The following is an 8525-nucleotide window of genomic DNA, read 5'->3' on the forward strand; positions in this document are numbered from 1 at the left end:
GTGCATAGGTGGGAGCCTTCCCCAGCGCACAGCTACCATGTTGGGAACCACAATGCCCATCTAACTCAAGGCGCTAGATGCCCTAGGCTAGACCTAGTGGGCAAGGACCAACATTTAGCTTTTCCTGTCAAGGAGAAGGGAAAAAGCTTCCATCATAACGTCTTATCTGACATTCCCACAATGCATAAGCATGCACAGGTTTGCTCAAACTCATTTAGGTGGGAATAGGGGTTTTCATCATCTTCACCCAAAAAGGATTGATTTTGAACCATATTGATTAACACATGGGCGTAGCTCATAGCCAGGTGTTAGGATAGGCTTTGTAGATTCTAGTGGTTGTAGGCGTGTGCTCGTAGGTGCAGCATATTAGTAAATAGGGGTGGATTCTAGATCCATGGTAAAAATAAAGGAAAATAAAAGATAAAAGATAAAAGAATAATGATACAAGGATAAGCTAGGTTTAAAGTTAACTCAGCAACCGTTTCCCCAGCAACGGCGCCATAAATGCTTGTTGGTATAAATTAATGCACACAGAATAATCCACAAGCACACAAATATTATATTAATGTAGCACTTCACTGGGAGTACCTAGTTTTATATCAAACTCGAGGAAACATGTGTGAGAATAACCAAATCTAACTTAACCCAACTTCACAATCAAGGCTAGATAATAGGAGCGTAATGGAGGTCGTAGAGGTCTTCTAGTTCTAACTTTGGTAAGCTTTGTCTTCTATTGTTCAATTCTAGGGTTATTTCAAGAGAAAACACAAGCAGAGTATGTTTCCTATAGCAACAAGGTCCTGCTAGGCCCACTAATAGGAGGTGAACTACAAAGGATTCAATGAGGTTATAAGAGTCACCCTTGCGAGCCACCACCAATGCAGAAAGTAAGGTACATCCATGAGTAACCGAGTCTAAGCACCATGCTTACACTACGAATACTACTTTAACCTAGGAGCTACAAGGATTAAAGTACTCAAGAGAGTCGCAAACCTGAAGAACAATATAAACAAGATGCTTACTTGAATTAGAAGTTGATTACCAGGGAAATCTCAGAAGCAAGCTCAAAAAGAACTTGATGTCGCCAGGGTACACGCCGTAGAGAGAGCACCGAAGGTTAGCACTTCCTCCAAACTCTTCTCTGTCACTCTATCTCTCTATCTCTAATACAAGACTAGATCCTACCGAGGACTAATCTTCTCTTGATTGCTAGCTCTGATCCTGGTAGAAATATGGATTAGGGTTTCTAGCTTTTTAGCTCTTAGGATCTAACTTGGCATGCCTTGGGGTGCAGGCAGGTATATATAGGTTGGAGCATCAATCCTAAGCCTTTGGATCAAACTGACTTGAATAAATGATGGAGATGCAATCCTTAAGGCGGTGGAGAACCGACGTAACAAGAGGGGCTGCCAGGTGGGTTCCATAGACCGACTGGCCTGCATGTGGGACCGACTGGCCCCACCTAGCAGAGGCTTGAGATCCGCTTCGGTGGAGAGCCTCCTGTAGTCTTCTAGAGTCTTCCCACATTGTTTACGCAATGGAATTCCATGATTTCCATTGATGAATAGGTCATCCTTGGTGGTTTTCTGATTAAATCCTGCTGATAGCATAGATTCACCAAAACTTGTGGAATTTGTTAGTTTAAACCCCTAAGTCTATGTTGGTGATTCATTTTAGTCATTTATGCAAGGTAGATTGATGGTTTGTGGTTAACATTAACTACCATCAATAGTAAGTCTATAGATTAAGCGTGGTGCTTAGGGTATAGATTACCTGTGGATATGGCTAGGCCTCTAGATAGATTGTGATAGGTGGCAAGTGGTGACATCCGTGTCCATCCTCTGTATTCCACCATGATAGGTCTAGTTCTTATATCATAGGTCTTGTGATAGACCTTGTCTATTTAACTCTCCTAATTGGTAGGCGGGCTGTGCCCTGAAATACTATCGTATTTCTCCTAGTCATTTGTTTACCTTAGTTACTAGAAAGATAAAACACTCGCTCTCTCACCTAGCTATCTCTAGGTTAGCTTATTATTAGTAGTTAGTTTAGGTAGTTCATTTTCACCCTTTACTATCGTTCACCTACCTAGGATTAACTTAGGCTTTACCTTAGCAATTCTTAGCTAAATATAAATTCTAGCCTTTCGCCTTCCTGTGGGAAAATATAAATTCAACATTCGGTACTCATGGAGCAAAGTGCTACGTGATAGTTCTATGCACTTGTGGAATCCTCCAATAGCCGTTAAGAAATATCAACAAGCATTTCTAGCGTCGTTGCTAGGGAAGGCTACTGGCCTCGGATTTATATTACTCGACTTGCTAGCTAGGTTTTTAGTTATCCTAAATAGTTTATATTTTTTCCTCAAATCCTATCACTACCCTCCATGACCATGGGTGACAAGTCCATTCATGATTTTTCTACACCCTCGGCTGCTAATGTAGCCACTAGACCCAATGTTATCAATGGGGACACTAACTTTGAGCTTAAGCCAACATTAATTACGATGGTTCAAGCTAGTCCGTTCTACAGGAAAGCCCATGAGGATGCTAATGCTCACCTCCAACATTTCTTGGAGATTTGTAGCACCTTAACCATTAAGGGAATGAGCCAAGAGGCTATACGTCTTCACCTTTCCCCTTCCCTTTGTTAGGAAAGGCTAAGCAATGGTTTTACTCTAACTGCAATGTTGTAGATACCTGGGAAAGTGTTCCAATGCTTTCCTTGCCAAGTTCTTCCCCATGGGGAAGACTAATGCTCTGCACAATAAAATCTCTAGTTTTCAACAACTAGCAGATGAGTCAATTCTTGAAGCTTGGGAATGAATGCAAGAGTATGTCTTGGCATGCCCGCACCATGGCATGGAAGGCTGGCTTTTGATCTAGAATTTCTATCATGGATTAGTGCCATGAGATAGGAGCAATTTAGATGCAAAGACATTGATCGAGAAGATGCTTTCCAACCAAGGATGGAGCGATGATCGATTCCAACCCCGTAAATGAGGTATGCATTCAATTAAAGAAATTGACATGCTTGCATCTAAGATGAATCTGCTCATAAAGTGAGTAGAACATTATGAGAAGGTGAGTGCCCAAGAGACACTTAAAGCCATGGATTCCCACATGACCTACAAACTCTATGGAGATGTTGGACATTTGGGCAATTCCTATCCCAAAACCCAAGAGGACCTCAACTTCGCTAACACCGACAACGGGTTCCATCCACAACATCAAGGCTAGAATCAGCGCTCCAACAATTAGGGAGGTAACAATTATTACTCTTCTCCTCACGTGAATAATCAAGGTAATAATAGTTATGCTTTCTTGAAAGATCTTGTTTATGGTCAAAGTAGAATGACTAATAGCATTAATAAGAAACTACATGCTCATGACAAGATGTTGGAAAATATAAATGCTAATTTGGATAGTTTTCTTCTGTCTTAAAGAATCAACTTAGTTTTAATAAGATGATAGAAACCCAATTAGCTCAAATTGCTGTTGCTATCCCATCCTATGAAAAAGATAGAAGTCCTGGTAAACCTGAGGGAACAATGGAGACAGCCAACCTTGTTACTACAAAGTATGGCTATGCTTTAAATTCTTGGGGTTCTTATTTATTAGATTCCCCATTTATCATTAAGAAAGGTGATCATGGTACCCTTGTGATTACCTGCTCCATTGGAACTCATACCTTCCACAATGCTCTGTGCGATTTAGGCTCTAGTGTTAACATAAAGTAAAAAGCAACTTATGATAAATTGTTCTACACTACCTTAGCGCCAACCTCAGTTTACCTATAGCTAGCCAATCAAGCCACCCATTATCTTGAGGGAGTAGCCATTGATTTATTAGTTAAAGTTAGGAGTGCCTATATTCCTACAGATTTTATGATCTTAGACATGGGCAATGCCGAGGATACACCTTTAATCTTTGGTCGTCGCTTCCTTAACACTACAAATGCTTGCATATATGTGGCTTCTGGGCAAATTCAATTCCACTTTGCTATAAGGAAAGAAATATTTTCTTTTGCCTCTGGACAACCCCTCTTTGATGGGAAACAAAAAAAGAAGAAGCATCCGAAGAGAATCAAGATGAAGAAACCAAAGCCAATTGAAGAATCGAAGAAACTTGCCAAGAAGAAGAAGAATAGAAAGAGATGGCGTAAAAAGAAAGATCCATCCTCAAACTCGTCATCCCCTGATCCTGACAAGGCCTCCGAGGTGGAACAAGAGGAAACACCTCTGCCCAAGGACGAATGACCTTGAGCCCATCAAAAAGGTAAGTTCTCTATCCCTTGCATTTATTTACCACATTTCACTAGTTGCATCTCATTTAGATTTCCAATAAATTTGCATTGCATGATAGGTTAGTTGCATTTAGCTACTCTATGTTAATAAATAAAGTTTTGTAGTAGCTAATGCATGATAGGATAGATTTGCATTTAAAACAACACATAAAATATATTTAATAATAATAATGAATAAAATTCAGTAGCATTCCTACTGAATAAGTTATCTAGTAGTAATAGGTTTAGTTATTTAGTCATTTATGCAATTAAGTAGTATTAGTTAGTCAATAAAGAAAAGAATCAAAAGAGTCGCCAGAAGACATTCCAACCTATGCAAAAGGCAAGCTTGGGGGAGATATCTCTCCCCGCTCAGGTATGAATATCTTCAACCCTCTCTTTACATTCATGTTTGCTTTAAAATTCAATATTCATGATCATAGAATGTAGAGAGGAGTGCCTTAAATTTATCTCAAGAGAAACTCTGCTCTAATAACGTGATGATAAAATTTGGAGATGATGAATAGTTGCAATGTGATACTTTGCAAAAGCTTGTTATACAACCTTATACTTCTTAAGTTTTGAGCATGATAAACTTAGAGTTCATCTTAAGTGGAATGCTTTCATGGGTTACAAATGCTAGAACCAAGAATGGGCTTTTGTGAGATATGTTGTAGCCATGATTAGAGTAAATCTTTGAACTTATCTGAGGAATTGTAAAAATAACCTAGAGTTTTGTTTTGCAAAATGCTAAAACTTTCTTGCTAGAAGTTCCTCAATGGTGATAAATTCCTACCAGAGCCAAATAAATATTCATTCATACATGATAAAGCCACCATAAAAGCTACTTGTTTGTTTTGAGCTTCTTCAAGCCTTGTTGATCTGCGTAGAGAAACTTTTCATGCTTTTTGATCAAGATCACGTACACCCACATATTTTATGCTATTCCTACACTAGGGATACGCAACCACATATGCTTTCCATTTAGTATTGCTCTATGAGAATCAAAGTTACCTCTCTATGCTATCTTACATCAAAGAGAGAGACATGGGCTACAGAGAAAAAATGAGAGAAAATAAATGAGCAAAAAGCTCTAGTGTTCAAAAAAGAGAAAGTAGCCATGCCCTCTCAAAAAGAAGCTAGAGAAGGGAAACTTCTCAAAGGAGTACCACTTCCACCAAATATACCACACACATGCACATCTTGATCAATTTGTATGATTTGTTTCTCCTTGTGATCCAAGTGTTTGACTTAGCAATATATTCAATTCAAGTAAGCTATGCTTTTACCCCTACCTTGAGCTCCACATAAACTTTAAGATAGAAATTAAGGCTAAAATTCATGGCCTTGGTGAGGATTTCAAACACCATTGAGTGACTTGAGTGTACCATCTGAGGAACTTAGGCAAGTTTTCTTTTCAAAAATCAATTGAAAACCTCTAGGAAGTTTGAGCTAAATCAAAGTAGGCAAAAAGTATCTATCTAGCTACACATTCTTGCAATTGCTTATGTCAAGGTGAAAGCTATAAGTCCCACATTACCAAGACTAATGGTGAAATTTCAAAGTAGTAACATGTTCAACTCAAGAGATAGTATTTGTTTGTATACAAGTCTTTGTAGGGTGTTACATAGTAGCAACTCCTGATCCAACACCTATCCCATGCTAAATCTGAATCTTTGCTGAGGACAACAAAGGGGTAGCTTGGGGGAGCTTGTTGACGGTCACTAACACCCATTTTGACTATCAACATTCCACCCAAAAGCATGACAAAGTGAGGTAAATCATCATCACATATGTAGAATTTTATTTAAATTTCACCTAGTTCCACTTGTGCTTGTAGAATTATTTGTATGCAGGAAATATGGCCAAAATAGACCAAAATGGTGAAGAATATGGACACATGGAGCAAGTAGACGTGGTAGGTGGGCCAAGGGCCCACATGCCATGCTGCTTAGCCCCACTTGGGCACCGCCTAGTGCCACCTTGGCACTGGCCACATCATTGATCCATGGGAGCTGCTCTAGAGCCAATCACAAGCTTCCATTCAAGTCGGTTTGATTAATGGACAAGATTAGATGCCGATGGATCCATAGGCCCACTGTCATAGTCTTGGAGGCTTCCACCAACTTACCAACTGACCTACCATATGAATTTCACCATGTGCTATCCAAGTAACCGCCATTGGGAGCCAACCATCGCTGTTGGATCAAGAGGCGGTGGAACGGAGGGTCGGCCGATGCCCCCCTAGTGCCACCTAGTGCGCTAGGTCCTCCACCAACCTCCTAGCTACCTATAAGTACCCCCCTCACTCTACACTATAAATAGAGGGTATGGAGCTTGGTGGAAAGATGCCCCATTCATTTCCAAGCTCTCCAAGCTTCTCTTAGCTTTCTAGCTTAGCATTAGCTATATAGTAGTAGTCTAGTAGTGGAGTAGGGCAAGAGTGGAGCTTCTCTTGGAGTCTGAAAGAGTCTTCTAGGACTAGTATAGTTTCTTTGTAATTCTTTCATTTTAGCATTTACTTTATTCAGTATTTATTTAAGTACTTTATTCTAGTATTATTGCTTTGCTTTACGTTAAGTACTTAGTCATTAGTGTTCATCATTAGTGAGCTTAGGTGCTTGTTGTTTGGCATTAGTAGCATAGGTTATCTCTTAATTAGTAGTTATTCATTAGTACTAGTTCCATCATATGGATAGGGTGCTTTGATCTCATTTCATCAGAGCTCAAATCAAAGTAGTAAGCCTGTAGATTAAGCGTGGTGCTTAGGCTATAGATTACCTGTGGATACGACTAGGCCTCTGGATAGACTGTGGTAGGTGGCAAGTGGTGATGGCCTTATCCATCCTCTGTATTCCACCATAATAGGTCTAGTTATTAAATCATAGGGCTCGTGGTAGACCTTGTCTATTTAACTATCCTAGTTGGTAGGTGGGTTGTGCCCCGAAGTACTATCGCATTTTTCCTTGTCATTTGTTTACATTAGTTACTAGAAAGATAAAACGCTCGCTCTCCCACCTAGCTATCTCTAGGTTAGCTTATTATTAGTAGTTAGTTTAGGTAGTTCATTTTCACCCTTCACTATCATTCACCTACCTAGGATTAACTTAGGCTTTACCTTAGCAATTCTTAGCTAAATATAAATTCTAGCCTTCTGCCTTCCAGTGGGAAAAATATAAATTTGACACTCGGTACTCACTAAGCGAAGTGCTATGTGATAGTTATATGCGGTTGCGGAATCCTCCAATAGTTGTTAAGAAACATCAACATCAAGCACACCCTCGATGAGTGTGACCTCATCAAACGCTACTTCAAAGGCGACTACAAGGCAATAGGCACGGACATGCCATCTGGATCCGCTGGCAATGAGGAGAGAGGGGATACGTATCCTGACCCAAAAGGGTGCCTCATGATCTTCGGTGGACTAGTGGCATATGAGTCCAAGCGCCAGTAGAAGCTCATGGACAGGGAGGTCAATGTGGCCGCCCTAGGCGAGGCCATCCAGGCCTACCTAAAATGGTCAGAAACTATGATCACTTTTGATAGAAAGGATTACCCTAACCACATTCCGTAGCTGGGACATTTTGCCCTTGTTGTCGACCTGCTCATCGGCAAGACCCGCCAGTCTGGTGTCCTCATGGATGGTGGAAGCAGTCTCAACCTCCTGTACCTTGAGACCTATGATGCCATGGGATTACCGTTAGCGGTCATACGTCCGTTCGGTGCTCTGTTCCACTGAGTCATACCCAGACTATAGGTCGTTCCCCTTGGGCAGATTGACCTACCCGTAACTTTTGGAGGTCAGGCAGCTACCACACCATCTTGGGGCGACCATGCTATACTAAGTTCATGTTTGTCCTCAACTACACTTACCTCAAGCTCAAGATGCCTAGTCCCCATGGGATCATTACCATAGGTGGCAACCTTCGATAGGCCCACATCTATGAATAGGAGAACTATGACATCACGATAGCCGCATGCCAACCTCCAGAGCCTCAACTCGCTTGGACGCCAACGACTGGCGTCATGATAGAGTTTGACTCTAAGAGGTAACCCCTAGGGGCTATGCCCAAACATGACTTCCCTACATGGTAGGGAAGCACATAGAGGTCATGCCCAGCGACCTCAACCATGGCATGTGATGAGACCTGCAATGACCTGGTGTGAGGATGATGCGATCAATGAGCCTAGGAGGGCTCACAACACAGCGCACTCCTTGACTCGACAAGCCACGCATTCTA

General features: G+C 41.0%; 1 non-coding gene across 1 annotated transcript; it reads right to left on the reverse strand.

Annotated features, from left to right (window-relative positions):
• Positions 1–2754: 2754 nt before the first annotated feature.
• LOC136455654 (small nucleolar RNA R71) lies at positions 2755–2863 on the reverse strand. The gene has a single exon (XR_010759138.1). It is a non-coding gene; the product is annotated as a small nucleolar RNA R71 (small nucleolar RNA).
• Positions 2864–8525: the final 5662 nt, after the last annotated feature.

The sequence above is a fragment of the Miscanthus floridulus genome, chromosome 5 (genome assembly GCF_019320115.1).
Source record: "Miscanthus floridulus cultivar M001 chromosome 5, ASM1932011v1, whole genome shotgun sequence".
Classification (NCBI taxonomy): domain Eukaryota; kingdom Viridiplantae; phylum Streptophyta; class Magnoliopsida; order Poales; family Poaceae; genus Miscanthus; species Miscanthus floridulus.